The sequence below is a fragment of the Gymnoscopelus braueri genome (assembly GCF_963280865.1).
Source record: "Gymnoscopelus braueri genome assembly, chromosome: 17".
Taxonomy (NCBI): Eukaryota; Metazoa; Chordata; class Actinopteri; order Myctophiformes; family Myctophidae; genus Gymnoscopelus; species Gymnoscopelus braueri.
The window spans coordinates 30,829,937-30,846,032 of NC_137617.1; the positions used below are offsets into that span (position 1 = coordinate 30,829,937).

The window sequence follows — 16,096 nt, forward strand, 5'->3', positions numbered from 1 at the left end:
TCAAAGCCAGAGAAGAGGCGTTGCACCAGCAGAAGCTGCACAATGAGGAGATGCAGATCAGAGAGGCCATGGAGGCAGCCACAAAAGTATGTAAGACCTGAGGCCGATTCTACAAATGCCTTCTAAATCAGTGGTTCTCAAACTTATTTAATGTCAAGGACCCCCGAAATGATATGTATTTGGTGGACCCCCCGCCCACCATCTGAACATGTTTAGTGCCAGGGACCCTCAGAAGAGAAGATTTGTGTTAAAAAATTCAAAATGATACAACATTTTCCAAACACTTTCAAGATGTTTCCAAAAATATTCTAAAATAGCAGATGTTCAAGCTCCCAGTGAGCTTGTAGATCTGATATTTGTTATGTGAGTATGTTGTAGCTAAAATCTAAAATAAAATAGATGCTTTCCCGGTAAGTATTGGAGACAAAAAAAATGTACTCCTCCATCTTTTCCCAAATGTAAAAGTCCCGTAAATCAGGTAATGCTTACTGCAGTGCTGGGCAGACATGATGTAAGTTTTGTTTAAATGTCCTTAAAAGTTTGGTGACAGTGTTGTTTTGTTTAACAATATTCTGTCTATTATTATTAACACATTCTAAAGAGCTTGCAAGCTAAGAAAATGACAAGAGCTGAGATTAAGTCTAGGAAGATCTTCACAGAGCAGGGCTTTGCTCCCCAGGGCTAAATTACACCTTGTATTGTATGTTGAGCAAACATTGGACTTACTGCACACCTCTATAAATCAATACAAATCTGCCCAACAGTATGCTGCTCCATGACATTTATTGTGCAAAACAAACATGTTGTTGTGCTGTTGTACTGTTGTGCAGATTTCACTTTTGATATATCAAGCTGACTATTTATCCAGCACCAGTGCTAAAGGTAGATATACATACTATAAGTTACTTTATTTCTATTGCACCTATCGCGAGCTGACAACAGAAAGCGCTTCACAGATGAAATAAAGCATAAACAATGTGTATACAGACATAAAACAAAATCAAAACAGAACGTTTTCTACAGAGTGCACAGATCTTAACCGCAAAGGCAGAGAGAGAGTTCCAACGTTTAGGAGCCACCACCTCAAAAGCACTCTCCTAACTCTCCAGTGTTCCCTAATCAGAGGACCCTAGGGACTTTAGAGCAGACACCCCAGGAGGAGAACATGGGGTCTGATGAGACCACGGAGACAGGAGTTGCCAAGGAAGATGAACCTCTACAATCAGTGGAGCCAACCAGCTCTGATCCAGGAAACCAGAAAGAGGTGGAAGGAATCCAGAACAAAGTCCAGGAAGATAATCCTGAGCAGGAGGTGACAAATCTCAGCATAAATCTGAGCAATCTCTGTAATGAGCTTTTTAACCACTTTAACCCCAGATAAAAGTTCATTGACTGGAGTCCCTCAGGGGTTTGTACTAGGCCCACTCCTTTTTTTTCCCTCTACACCAAATATGTTTGCTGAAAATATCTATAAGCTCACAACGTATCGCATAGTGACAGGTGAGCTTGTATATCTGCTATTTTCGCAGAATGTTCACCACAGAATAGGGACACAAAGATATAGGCTTTCCTTTTGTACTAGTGTTGTCCTATATAGCCTATGTATGGTGTGGGGATGGTAATGGTAATCGAATGACAGATGTCAAAATGTTTAAGGATGTGGGTGTATTCTAGGTTAAAGTTACGGATGATGCAATCGCTCCCGGGTCCACTGGGCTGGAACCAGCAGACATTAACGATGCCCCTTCTGAGGTCCTCAACACAGAAGTTAAAGAAGAAATGCCTGGTGAACAAACAGAAGAGTCAAACACTGAACGAGAGCTAGAGAAAGAGTCTGAATCTGATCAAGATGAGAAGGTGATTTGGGAAAAATATTTGATAACATTTTTGTTAACTTTTGTCTTTTTACTACTTATCTTGAAATAATATGCTAAAATTATGCCGAAAAAACATCCCTGTTTACATCAAATATTCGCAAGGAGACTAAACCATTTTAGAACACTGCAGAGAAAAGTTGCAGCATTGTACTGTAAATTAACCAATTTTATTTCATTACCGTTTTCAATTCCATCACTCTGTCTCAAAGACTATTCAGCAGAAAACTGATAGTGGTGGTGATAGACCTGAAACTGCTGAGCCTGAGCTTGCTGATCCCATACTATTGACTTCCAGTCAAGATGCCGCTGATTCCAAACCAAACGAGCGAGAGGAACAGCAAGAGAAACGCAAAACACCGTCCCCTGACCCTCGAGACAAAGACAAGAAGGTGATGCTGCCGAAACCGATGTGGTGTGCTCTGTGTGTAAAATTGATGCTCTCATGTATTCAGACTGAGGATGATTGTGTTTTTTCATGTACTCAAGATAAGGATTCAAAAACAAAGGCGATTTCAGCTGAAGCAGGTTTGATGGGACTGAAAGAGAGGAGAACAAGCAAACAGCACCCAGTGAGATCAGACTACCTAGACATAGAACATACTGTAGTAGTCTTATCACTGAGTGTACTATTGTGAACATGTACAGTATTTCTTAATAAGCAAGGGAGGAATAATATACCGTACACAGTCAAATCAATGAGTGTTAATTTAACTGAGAGCGTGAGGACATTTTTACACTCTCAGAGTTTGCACACCTGTTTTCACTGGACAGGAGAGGAACTGCCAACGTTAAAAACCATCTTCATTTACATATCAATTTATTGAAGTGCCACTTTTGGTCAGCTAACCTTAATTGGGCAACTCAGTTGCCAGGCAACTCAGTTTGCCGTGACAAAAAGCCGAGGTCATGTTGACCCATAATTTAACTGATTCACTTTCCCATGTGATGTCTTACTAGATACTTGACAAGCCAGAAACCACTGAACCTGCTGATTCCATCCCAGTGGACTCAACCTCTGGCCCAGAAAGTGAAGGCCTCAAACCAGCTGAGACCCACTCTGGGGAAGAGGAGACTGGAGAGACGGAGAGAAACACAGGCACGTCAGTATCAGACACACAGGATGCAGAGAAACCAAACTCTCCTCATCACCAGGTGCAAGAAAAGGTGGTTATTTGAATATGGGTGTGATCACGAGAATGATGCATACAAAAATGTTTGGTTTCAAACCAAAAATACCTTCATCCCTTGAGATTTGTATGACACAGCAAAAGCAGGTCCAGAATAAACAGTGTTTGAGCACTTTGAGAAGTAGCAATGAGTAGCCATATAGCACAATACTATAAAGCCTAATTTATTCTTCATCACACGGCCGTCTCAGAGTTTCATTGTCAGCTTGAAAATAGCTTTTTTTTCCAGCGAGAGACACCACACCGTTGTGCGATAAAGTATAAATTAGGCTTAAGGAGACAGAAATGCAGGACCCATTGGATTAATGCTTAACAAAAAGTACTTTGATGACTGCATTCTCAGAAAGTAGACATGCCCCAGACAAGCAGGGCCACTGATAATGCTCTACCGGACCAGAATGAGACACTGACAGATGGGACAGGTTCAGCTGAGGGACCACTGATGACTTCTGACAAGGAAGAGGGAAAGGAGGAGGTAGATGACCACAGTACCCTGCACCAACTGTGAACAGTTGAAAAGAACATACAATACTCATGATGAATGACTTCTAACCAGCCCGTGTTTTGTTTTTCCAGAAAGAAGAAAATGAAGGTGTATGAAGATGCAATACTAAAATGTTGTTTTGTTATTTGTACAAATTACATAATTAATAATTTATAAAAATAAGTAAAGTATTATCTGAAAGGAAATGAGTATGTGACTTTCTTCACACAATGTATAAAACATGTGTAGGCTACATTTGATGCATGAGCTGGACAAATCAAATTATTTATATATATTTATAGTTTTATTATGCCTATCTGTTTTTTAACAACAGAACATTATAAAATAAATAAAAAGTGCCTCCTTCAATTCTGGAATAACTACATTACACAATGCACATTGTCTTGTAGGCCTACCTGGACTGGAGCAGCTAAATCAGGCACCTTCAAGAATTATGTTGGGGTGATTGTCAGATCTATATTTGTATAAATATGTTTGAAATTAATCAATAATGGACTTAATTTGGACTTTGCTTTATTAGAGGTAGGGTAAGTGATTTTCAAATAAAATAAGTGTTAAATAGCCCTATATTCTAATAGTACTCATTTTACTATAGTGTTTGTTCAGTAACAGGAGTCTCCATGTCTCTCTGGCTCTTTATTAAACAGAAAATCAATTTTCAGTTCAGGATACCAATTTTATCCAACCAGGATAGAGAACTCTGGCATGACACAGATTAAACAAGTGAAATGGAAGTGACGACACAAAGAAATGAGCAGACAAAATTGGAACTGGAACACTATAAAAATGAAGCTGATAAATGTGTACTCTCTCCTGATTGGCTGAACATTTGTCACCTATACCTGAAAATGTATTTTCTGTTTATCAAAGAGCTGGAGAGACGCTGAAAAAACACTCTATAGTCTATAGCAATGATTACTATCAGACAGTGGTGTGAAGTAACAAAGTACATTTACTCAAGCACTGTACTTAAGTACAATTTTGAGGTATTTTTACTTTCTTCAGAATTTTCAATACATTTACTTCTACTCCACAACATCTCAGAGGCAAATATTGTACTTTTTGACAGCTTTAGTTACTGGTTACTTTGCGGATTTAGATTATTATCACAAACCATACATTAACCACTTCAGTCTATATACCCTATATATATTTTGACCATTTGAAAATAGCCGATCTTGTGCTTGTAGATGGCTATTTTCAAAAGATTTGTATACATTTTTAACTTTTGAAGTGGGACATTCTGCACAATGAGTACTTTTACTTTAGGTACTTTAAGTATATTTTGATGCCAATACTTTTGTAGTTTTACTCAAGTAAAACAAATTAGCAGACTTTTACTTGAAACAGAGTATTTCTACATTGCAGTATTGATACTTTTACTTAAGTAAAAAATATGAGTACTTTTTTCCACCACTGCTATCAGAATAGACTCTATGAGTCCCTGAAAGAGGGCAAAGGGTAATGCTGTGTAATGCTTCATGTGACTAGTTTCCAGTGATGGCGTCACCCTGATTGACCACAGCTGAGTCTATAATCAGGGGTATGTGTTATTTTTTACCGAGCGATCTGTGTTGTAAATTCAATTGTTTCTCTCAAAGCTGCAACAGAATGTATTCAGGGGGCAAGTTGTGAATTTGTTCGACATCTTGGTGGATTTGACTCAAGCGCTAAAAGATGGACATTCTAGTCCGCGCCTTGGGCGCAGTTGGCTCCTTTGTTGCCAGTGTTCTTAATAGTTTGACCAACATGTTTCTGACACCTCCCCTGAAGGCCAATCTACAATATTTAGAAGAGGCCAACCTAAAAACTTTGAAAGGAGGTAAGTGCATTTCTTACTGTAAATCCTGACTGTGTGTTCACACTTGGTTACCTTCTGTAGGCATATTGGAATTAAGATGAATGTTCTCTGAACGTACAGTGATGAGATATACTGTGTGTGTGTGTGTGTGTGGTTTTGATGGAATGATGAAATGTTAACCACTTTCAACATTAGTCTCCTATTTCGGGCTAGCCCCTACGGAACCTCTCCCTCTGCTAAGGGAGAGGTTACGTATAGGGCTAATTTCGGGCATGTCAACATTTATTCATGTTTTTCTTTTCAAAATGGACCTGTGTGTGTGTGTGTGTAGATAATATAACAGATCTGTAAGTAACAGATCTGTAAGCACTAAGCTCACATGTTCAGATCTTGTAGATTGGCTATTTGTCATACAATTTATAACGCTTAAATGGTTAATCCCCTTTCACCTAATTTCTTGTCAGAGGGAAATGCTTTCAAGGCCAAATCTCTGTGGGAGAACTCTGGTGCTGTAATCATGGCTGTAAGGCGGCCAGGATGATTTTTGTGCAGAGAGGCAAGTACACTTTTTATCTACAGTATGTTGTAGCCTATGTATTTACCTTTTTTTTTATTTATAGGATGGGGAATTGGGATACTGTCTGTAATTGCCCCACATTTAAAAAAAAACGTATGAACTGTTTTGTATTCCTCCTTCAGGAGGCTGCAGAGCTGTCCTCTCTGAAAGCTCACTTGGAGCAGCTTGGGGTCCCTCTGTATGCCGTGGTAAAGGAGGATGTTGGCACAGAGGTCCAGAACTTCAGAGCCTTCTTCAGGGAGGAGATCTTTTTGGATCAGAAGGTGACTTTATACTCCAATGAAATGTATTATAATTATTGTTTGGGCAGCACAGATACAGCAGGCCTGTATTTTATTTGATTTTTTTGTACAGTACACCATTTTGCCTAGTCATAGACATGCCTAGATGGATACTTTAGCGATGTCATTTCCTCTGGAGGATCACCGATTCTGTCTAGTCATGGCCAGAGCCAGATGAGATAGAAGAGTTGCATCAATGAGAGGTCAAGCACTACAGGTAGCATAGTTCATGTGTCACGCATGCTTCATCAACACTTGTATGAGGATTCATTGTTTGGAACTATACAGGAGTAGCGTTTGGAACTATTGGTTGCCCGATGGCAAGCGTTACTTCTGCATTCTCATCTCTCAGTGCACCAAAACAAATTCCAAATAAACGTGTTTTTGGCAATAAATTATTGAATATTGCATGCACATGATCCGTTATTGCTGTGAAACTTGAGGCCCAATGGATTCAACGGAAATGACACTCGATGGCTCTGGTCATGGCCATTGTCTGGGCCCAATCCGAATCCCAACACTATTGCTTGGTAAAATAACGCTGCTTTGATTCAATACGTTTGGGAATACATGTTTAACTCCCTTGTTTGTCTGCTCTCTTGTAGAGGTGTTTTTATGGGCCCCGTGAGCGGAAGATGGGTCTGCTGGCGTTACTCCGTGTGGGAGTGTGGCTGAATGGCCTGAGAGCTTTCAAGAATGGCTTCATGGGAAATGTGTTTGGGGAGGGCTTTGTTCTGGGTGGGGTGTTCGTCATTGGGCCGGGACTGCAGGTAAGCCATCTGAACAGTTAGTTCTGTGAATTATTAATTGGTTATATAATGATAAAGTGTTGTTTACTAATTGCTAATAGTCAATACAGTGTTATTGATGACATTCAGGCTTTACTTGTCTGTGACTTGCCCCAGCACCCCACATTGATGTGTAAGTAATTCAAGTTTTCGTTTCCACTCTATTCTCCTCCAGGGCATTCTGCTGGAACATCGGGAAATCGAGTTTGGGGATAAGGTCAACATTCAGGATGTCTTCAGAGCTGTTGGGAGAATGCAACAGGAACTTGTGGCTATAGAGGGGAAATAATCTATTCCTGCAAATAACCGCCATCAGATTGAAAATTGCCTAGCCTTAATAATCCCCTCATGAGGACTGATAATGTTGCATCTTCAAAAACCTGAACCATACAAAGCATATTTGAAAACAAAAAGTTAATCTAAGGAGCAACTGTTTACTTGAATCTGCAGTGTACAGAAGACACTAGACTTGTTTTCTAGGGCATTGCTGTCATTGGAATTCTGGGATTCCTATTCTGCTGATGGGTGAATGTGTTGTAAGAGGCTTTTCTGGATGTGTTAATGAAGGTCTGTCTCTAAACTTGGAGGGGTCAGGCCTGACGCCCAACATCCGTTCTTTTCTTATTTCAGTGAACTCATTTCAGTTATGCTCTCTCAGGAGCCAAGAGGCCTTGACTATTGAACAATAAAGTTGTGTCATTTTTGTAAGTTATTACTCTGCTTTGTCGCCTCTTATGAAATGGCTGAATTTCATGTTTTGTTACTTGTTCCAAAACAAGCTAGGCAAGCTTGTGAGTCATCTAGCTTGTGGGAGTTTTCTTAAAGTTTCTCCTAAGTGCCCTCCTGCTCTGCATGACATCGCACTTGAGCCTGTCGTCTGAGCATGGTTGCGCTGTGTGGCATTTTGAAGTCACCCTAACGGCAATAAAGTGAAGATTATTGAGGAATAAACCACATATCTGTGTCTTAGACTTGGAAGTTGGAGCATTCAGTATAGGCTACGATATGGCAGAAGGTAGGTAATTTTGTCTATAGCATATTAATGATTTGAATATCAACCTTTTTAGTCTTGTACAAAGTTTCTTTGGGACATAGCAAATGCCAAGGCAATATGTGTACTGTAATGTTATGCATTGGGTAAATGTTAGGAAAAGTTGAATAGGAGAGCTTGTCAGTATACGAACACGTTTTCACAGCTTTGTAACAAGTCTGCTAAATAGATTTTATTCGTGCACTCACTCAATTTAAAGTATACAGTGTATTTATGTACACTTTTCCTACTTTTAAAGACAATATGACCAGTTTTCTTTTGTGCAAGTGTAGTGTAACAGTAGCTGATAATTGCTCATGTTGAGGGTGTAGTCATTTCCTACAGTGTATCTGTAACTGCCCTTAGAGGAAAGTTTTGATAAGATTGCAGAAGTCATCCAAAAGTGACACCACTCTAGTGGTGCCTTATCAAGGATTCTGGTGACATTTTCTAAGAAACCTAAGCTAGTGTGAAAGATTTTCTGAGTCACTGTTCTGCTTGGTAACGGCTTGAACTTGGGTCGTTATGTGTAAAAGGTTTGCTATGAGATGGACGCCATGGCTTAAGCTAGTGAAAAAACAAATAATTATGTACCGACTGATATTTCCTCTGTTTTTTTTATAGTACTGCCTTCCTTCCTGGAGGTGGAGCTGTTTAGCTTGTGGTCTCTGGGTCTGGGGGCTTTAGTTACTGTGGCGGTTACCCTTGTCCTAGCCAACACTGACTTGTTCTTGACGAAGGCGGTCCGAGCTTCTCTGGAAGATCTTGAGAATTCAGACCTCACCACAACAGGAGGTTATTCATTCCACATAACACAATCTGAATAATAAGGTTTACTCCACTTACTGTGTGTCCAATAGAAGGTTTTAGTTTTAAGTAAAATGAATGGTCTATGAATCTATATGACCTTTATACAGCATAGCTCTGCAGGAGCTACAGTGATGAGATATACTGTGTGTGTGTGTGTGTGTGTGTGTGGTTTTGATGGAATGCTTGTCCATTAAATGTTAACCACTTTCAACATTAGTCTCCTATTTCGGGCGTGTCAACATTTAATTATGTTTTTCTTTTATGTATGTATATATGTATGTATGTATGTATGTATGTATGTAAATTACATACACACATGTGTGTGTGTGTGTGTAGATAGTATAACAGATCTGTAAGTATAACAGATCTGTAAGCACTAAGCTCACATGTTCAGATCTTGTAGATTGGCTATTTGTCATACAATTTATAACGCTTAAGTGGTTAATCCCCTTTCACCTAATTTCTTGTCAGAGGGAAATGCCTTCAAGGCCAAATCTCTGTGGGAGAACTCTGGTGCTGTAATCATGGCTGTAAGGCGGCCAGGATGATTTTTGTGCAGAGAGGCAAGTACACTTTTTATCTACAGTATGTTTTAGCCTATGTATTTACCTTTTTGTTTTTTTATAGGATGGGGAATTGGGATACTGTCTGTATTTGCCCCACATTTAAAAAAAACGTATGAACTGTTTTGTATTCCTCCTTCAGGAGGCTGCAGAGCTGTCCTCTCTGAAAGCTCACTTGGAGCAGCTTGGGGTCCCTCTGTATGCCGTGGTAAAGGAGGATGTTGGCACGGAGGTCCAGAACTTCAGAGCCTTCTTCAGGAAGGAGATCTTTTTGGATCAGAAGGTGACTTTATACTCCAATGAAAATGTATTATAATTATTGTTTGGGCAGCACAGATACAGCAGGCCTGTATTTTATTTGAATTATTTTTGTACAGTACACCATCTTGCCTAGTCATAGGCATGCCTAGATGGATACTTTAGCGATGTCATTTCCTCTGGAGGATCACCGATTCTGTCTAGTCATGGCCAGAGCCAGATGAGATAGAAGAGTTGCATCAATGAGAGGTCAAGCACTACAGGTGGGCCGGTGGCATAGTTCATGTGTCACGCATGCTTCATCAACACTCGTATGAGGATTCAATGTTTGGAACTATACAGGAGTAGCGTTTGGAACTATTGGTTGCCCGATGGCAAGCGTTACTTCTGCATTCTCATCTCTCAGTGCACCAAAACAAATTCCAAATAAACTTGTTTTTGGCAATAAATTATTGAATATTGCACATGATCCGTTATTGCTGTGAAACTTGAGGCCCAATGGATTCAACGGAAATGACACTCGATGGCTCTGGTCATGGCCATTGTCTGGGCCCAATCCGAATCCCAACACTATTGCTTGGTAAAATAACGCTACTTTGATTCAATACGTTTGGGAATACATTTTGAACTCCCTTGTTTGTCTGCTCTCTTGTAGAGGTGTTTTTATGGGCCCCGTAAGCGGAAGATGGGTCTGCTGGCGCTACTCCGTGTGGGAGTGTGGCTGAATGGCCTGAGAGCTTTCAAGAATGGCTTCATGGGAAATGTGTTTGGGGAGGGCTTTGTTCTGGGTGGGGTGTTCGTCATTGGGCCGGGACTGCAGGTAAGCCATCTGAACAGTTAGTTCTGTGAATTATTAATTGGTTATATAATGACAAAGTGTTGTTTACTAATTGCTAATAGTCAATACAGTGTTATTGATGACATTCAGGCTTTACTTGTCTGTGACTTGCCCCAGCACCCCACATTGATGTGAAAGTAATTCAAGTTTTCGTTTCCACTCTATTCTCCTCCAGGGCATTCTGCTGGAACATCGGGAAATTGAGTTTGGGGATAAGGTCAACATTCAGGATGTCTTCAGAGCTGTTGGGAGAATGCAACAGGAACTTGTGCCTATAGAGGGGAAATAATTTATTCCTGCAAGTAACCGCCATCAGATTGAAAATTGCCTAGCCTTAATAATCCCCTCATGAGGACTGATAATGGTGCATCTTCAAAAAACAGAACCATACAAAGCATATTTGAAAACAAAAAGTTAATCTAAGGAGCAACTGTTTACTTGAATCTGCAGTGTACAGAAGACACTCGACTTGTTTTCTAGGGCATTGCTGTCATTGGAATTCTGGGATTCCTATTCTGCTGATGGGTGAATGTGTTGTAAGAGGCTTTTCTGGATGTGTTAATGAAGGTCTGTCTCTAAACTTGGAGGGGTCAGGCCTGACGCCCAACATCCGTTCTTTTCTTATTTCTGTGAACTCATTTCAGTTATGCTCTCTCAGGAGCCAAGAGGCCTTGACTATTGAACAATAAAGTTGTGTCATTTTTGTAAGTTATTACTCTGCTTTGTCGCCTCTTAAGAAATGGCTGAATTTCATGTTTTGTTACTTGTTCCAAAATAAGCTAGGCAAGCTTGTGAGTCATCTAGCTTGTGGGAGTTTCAGGGTCCCCACGGTCATGAAATTCCTGGAAATATTTTGAAATAAAAATTAAAAAAATCCAGTACTGGAAAAGGTTTGGAATTGATCAAAGGTCCTGGAATTTATCAAGGGTCCTGGAAAAATATTTGGCTATGCATTGTTTTTGGCTATTGATTTTGTTAAATCAAAACATTGTATAACATTACACGAAATATGTAACATAAGTAGTTTTTCGCCGAACGGGCTGTGTGATGGCAGCCTAATGTATGTCTCAATTGTTAGGTTGCACTGCATAGGGTGCCAGGTTGGTGTCACGTGATAAAAAGAACAGAGCTACAAGCTCACAACGTGCTGCAGCGTGATGAGTAGTTAGCTTGTAGAGCTGTTCGTTTGTCACGTGACACCAACCTGGCAACTTGTGCAGGTTGTGTGTTTGCTGTCCCAACAAACAATTGCGAGCAACATGTGAATAGTCGGTGAAGCGTAAACGAGATTTTAAGCAGTTAAAATATATCGGTTGAACTAGTATGATCCACAATGCCAGGGAAATGTTTGTCTAATAATTTGTGGCTTACAAATGAAAAGTTTAAAGACTGGGTAAAGCGAGAAGAGCACTTTAAGTTTACCACTCTTGATTTGTTTTACATAATTATATTCATCCCTCCTTGTGTCTGACAGTATCCTAGTGTTGAAAACTTAATAGGAAAAACATAGGAAAACAACAACAAAAGTGTAATTTAAAACATCCTTGCATCCTTCATTACTTTTAAATTCATAAATGGGGCAAATGCAAGGCAATATTATTTAAAAAAAATAAGTCATACGGATGCCATAATGAGTCTTGTATTCCAGTGAGCTATGCCCTAATTTTGCACGACATTTTGAATGGAATTGTACCATTCTATATTCTATGCTTTATTTTTGCTACACTGCCTATCTTTGGGCATTGTATGAGTAAGAGACACATTATTGCGCTGAATGATTGTTATATAGGCCTGGAAATTGGGCTAAATATTCTGGAAAAGTTTTGGAAAAGTTTTGGAAGTTCATTGCTAAAAATGTGTGGGAACCCTGGAGTTTTCTTAAAGTTTCTCCTAAGTGCCCTCCTGCTCTGCACGACATTGCACTTGAGCCTGTCGTCTGAGCATGGTGGTGCTGTGTGGCATTTTGAAGTCACCCTAACGGCAATAAAGTGAAGATTATTGAGGAATAAACCACATATCTGTGTCTTAGACTTGGAAGTTGGAACATACAGTATAGGCTACGGTATGGCAGAAGGTAATTTTGTCTATAGCGTATTAATGATTTGAATATAAACCTGTTTTAGTCTAGTACAAAGTTTAATTGGGACATAGCAAATGCCAAGGCAATATGTGTACTGTAATGTTATGCATTGGGTAAATGTTAGGAAAAGTTGAATGGGAGAGCTTGTCAGTACTAACACGTTTTCACAGCTTTGTAACAAGTCTGTTAAATAGATTTTATTTGTGTTCTCACTCAATTTAAAGTATACAGTGTATTTATGTACACTTTTCCTACTTATAAAGACAATTCGACCAGTTTTATTTGTGCAAGTGTAGTGTAGCTGATAATTGCTCATGTTGAGGGTGTAGTCATTTCCTACAGTGTATCTGTAACTGCCCTTAGAGGAAAGTTTTGATAAAATTGCAGAAGTCATCCAAAAGTGACACCTAGTGGTGTGACCTTTGGATGACTTCTGCAATTTTATGGAGCCTTATCAAGGATTCTGGTGACATTTTCTGAGAAACCTAAGCTAGTGTGAAAGGTTTTCTGAGTCATTGTCTGCTTGGTAACGGCTTGATCGTGGGTCGTTATGTGTAAAAGCTTTGCTATGAGATGGACGCCATGGCTTAAGCTAGTGAAAAAACAAATAATTATGTATTGACTGATATTTCCTCTGTTTTGTATAGTACTGCCTTCCTTCCTGGAGGTGGAGCTGTTTAGCTTGTGGTCTCTGGGTCTGGGGGCTTTGGTTACTGTGGCGGTTACCCTTGTCCTAGCCAACACTGACTTGTTCTTGACGAAGGAGGTCCCAGCTTCTCTGGAAGATCTTGAGAATTCAGACCTCACCACAACAGGAGGTTATTCATTCCAAACACAATCTGAATAATAAGGTTTACTCCACTTACTGTATGTCCAATAGAAGGTTTTAGTTTTAAGTAAAATGAATGGTCTATGAATCTATATGACCTTTTTACAGCATAGCTCTGCAGGAGTCTAGTCGTCATTAGTGTGTGTGTGTGTGTGTGTGTGTGTGTGTGTGTGTGTGACGTGTGTGTGTGTCTGTATGCACCGAATCTCACAAACCACTGAACCGACCAGCACCACATTTCTTGGGCACACTGCCAGTAGGCCACAGAAGTAGAAAATGAATATTCACACAGGTTTTATGGGCTTTTTGAAATATTTAACTTTAATACTATTATGAAATACGGAAGTCATTGGGACTGATCGGTCTGAAATCTTGCCCAAATCTGGAGTCATATTTCATAGACATGTCATTGATGACATCACAGGCTGGCCACATGAAGTCCTAGATGCACATTGGAGCCACGCCGTTCCCATGTCGACCCCGACCGAGATCCACATGATTCCAGTATTTTAAACCTAATCTATCCATGATAAGAGTTTATTCTGAGCAGGATGTCATGACTCATGAGGAATTGATGCAACCTGCTGTTGACGAGTACTATTGATGTAAATACCTGATATATGATTTGTTGTGTGACCCTAGATGGGAAGACGGTGAAAGGTCGCACTCTGTGGGAAAGGAATGGAGCCGTCATCTTGGCAGTGAGGCGCCCTGGATGACCCTTTGTGCAGAGAGGTAATCTGAGTGTGTGCACTGCACATAGATGCACTTTAATGTGTCAGCCTGCCAGCATAACATTGTGACTTTATAACCTCATGTTTCCTGTATGCCATTGTCTTTCACTCAACAGCAGACAGTGTGCCATTGAACAAAATAACATCTACAGCTTGACTACACAGTGGTTAGAATGAGTCACTGGCCTTCTGGATTTGAGATTAGTTTGGCAGTTTCATCATAGCATATCTTTGTTCTACAATGTCCTTTGCTGGAAAACACACACATTGATAACCTGTCCGATAGACTGCAGAAGAAACTTTACTTTCCATGGTGATAGAGGCTGTATGGAGTGAGCATCCAGGTCATGGTGATGTTCTACTCGGCAATCCTTGAGAACATCATTAGATAGAATTACAGCATGGTTTGCCAACAGTGCAATTGAAAATCTATGAAGGTAATAGGGAAGTAAGACTATGAGCCCATGCAGAGCCTGTACAAATAGGCAGTTATGAAACAAGCAGAAAATCGAATTTCAGAATTTAGGCATTTAGCAGATGCTCTTAATCCAAATCATTTTACATTAAGCAAGGACAACACAAGATAATACATCAGATGCATAGAAATAATCTTTGCAGACCCTCAACCCTCAACCCATGTGCAAAATCTTAGTGCAATAGAGCAATGTGCAATAAATACACAAGCACTTTAGTTCTATGCACTTTTGCATTTTTTTTTTTTTTTTAAAACCGTCATGTTTGTGTGTGTCCATGCATGCAAATCAGGTGTTGGTATTTGAGGTATAATGTTCAATGTTCATTAAAATAAGGACTGACTGATGAATACTGTGGAGACAGAGCTTTGATCCTATTATTGCTCATGCTGTCCGAATATGGAAACATACAGAACATTTTTTTTAAATGGGAGAACCCTTGGCACAAGAATACACCAATATTCAGAAATAATCTGTTACCTATAGGTCATAGACCCATAACGTTTCATCAATGGCAAAGGTGTGGCATTAACATCCTTCCAGACATGATCAGCAATGATGGACTTATGTCATTCCAAGAACTCAAATCAAAGTTTAATTTGCCTGGCTCGTCATTTTTCTTTTATTTACAGTTACGCACTGCAATGCGTACATATGGAGTGCCTTGGAAGGATAACCTTCCTAAGCATCCAGTAGTCGAAATAGTTACTTCCAATATCACCAATGGTTTTGTCTCTCATGTTTATGGAGAATTATTAAGTGTTGAATACTTTCATGGGGATTACAACAATATGGAATATAGATTTGAAAGACCATGGACATAGATTGGAGGAGAGTGTGGAATAACATTGCCATAACGTCCCGCAATTATAACCATCAGATGATTCACTATAAATTGATACACAGATTTTATTTAACTCTCAGAAAATGTTGTCAACTTCAAATGGTATCAAGCCCCTTATGCACTTTGTGTTCATTGAAAACCGTGGGCACATATATGCACGTGTTCTGGGAATGTCCCAGAGTCAAAATATTCTGGTCTAAGGTGGCCAGTGTTAACCTCACTCCGTCAAATGGAAGAAGCTTGCGACACACATTTTGTTTCACAGCAAATGCAATGCAATGCATGAGATTTCCGGAGGGAGGGGGTGTTTACCAGGCTAGGCCAGTGTAGTATCAGAGTTGTTTGAGGTTGAGGTTCCATGTTTGCCTCAGATTCTGTTGTTAAATGATGATTCTGCACTCTCCTTACCAGTCACTCAAAAAAAGGATTCTTTGCTGGAGTTACTGCTGCAAAAAAAAACTCCTTGTGTCTAGGTGGAAACCCCCACATTCCCTTTCTGTTAAAAAATGGAAACTATCTTTTCTGATAGTTTTAGGGTTGGAAGTGTCAATTGCAAGAGCAAATGGGGCCAAGAGGCAATCTATCGATGAACTCATGCATGCTGTAGAAAAGGTCAAAGCG

At 39.8% G+C, this 16,096-nt stretch overlaps 3 pseudogenes across 3 annotated transcripts in view; all 3 read left to right on the forward strand.

The window, feature by feature from the left end:
• Positions 1-5,231: 5,231 nt before the first annotated feature.
• Positions 5,232-7,305, forward strand: LOC308105081 (peroxiredoxin-like 2A; annotated as a pseudogene). Its single transcript, XR_013935011.1, has 5 exons — positions 5,232-5,391; positions 5,835-5,926; positions 6,070-6,210; positions 6,834-6,998; positions 7,192-7,305. The product of XR_013935011.1 is annotated as a peroxiredoxin-like 2A (transcript).
• A 252-nt stretch (positions 7,306-7,557) lies between these two features.
• On the forward strand, positions 7,558-11,223 carry LOC308104631 (peroxiredoxin-like 2A; annotated as a pseudogene). Its single transcript, XR_013935012.1, has 6 exons — positions 7,558-8,031; positions 8,671-8,841; positions 9,328-9,419; positions 9,562-9,702; positions 10,333-10,497; positions 10,691-11,223. The product of XR_013935012.1 is annotated as a peroxiredoxin-like 2A (transcript).
• Positions 11,224-12,463: 1,240 nt separating this feature from the next.
• Positions 12,464-16,096, forward strand: part of LOC308104618 (peroxiredoxin-like 2A) — a 4,949-nt pseudogene continuing 1,316 nt past the window's right edge. The window contains exons 1-2 of the transcript XR_013935013.1: positions 12,464-12,589; positions 14,067-14,159. The product of XR_013935013.1 is annotated as a peroxiredoxin-like 2A (transcript). The remainder of the gene's footprint in view (positions 12,590-14,066; positions 14,160-16,096) is intronic.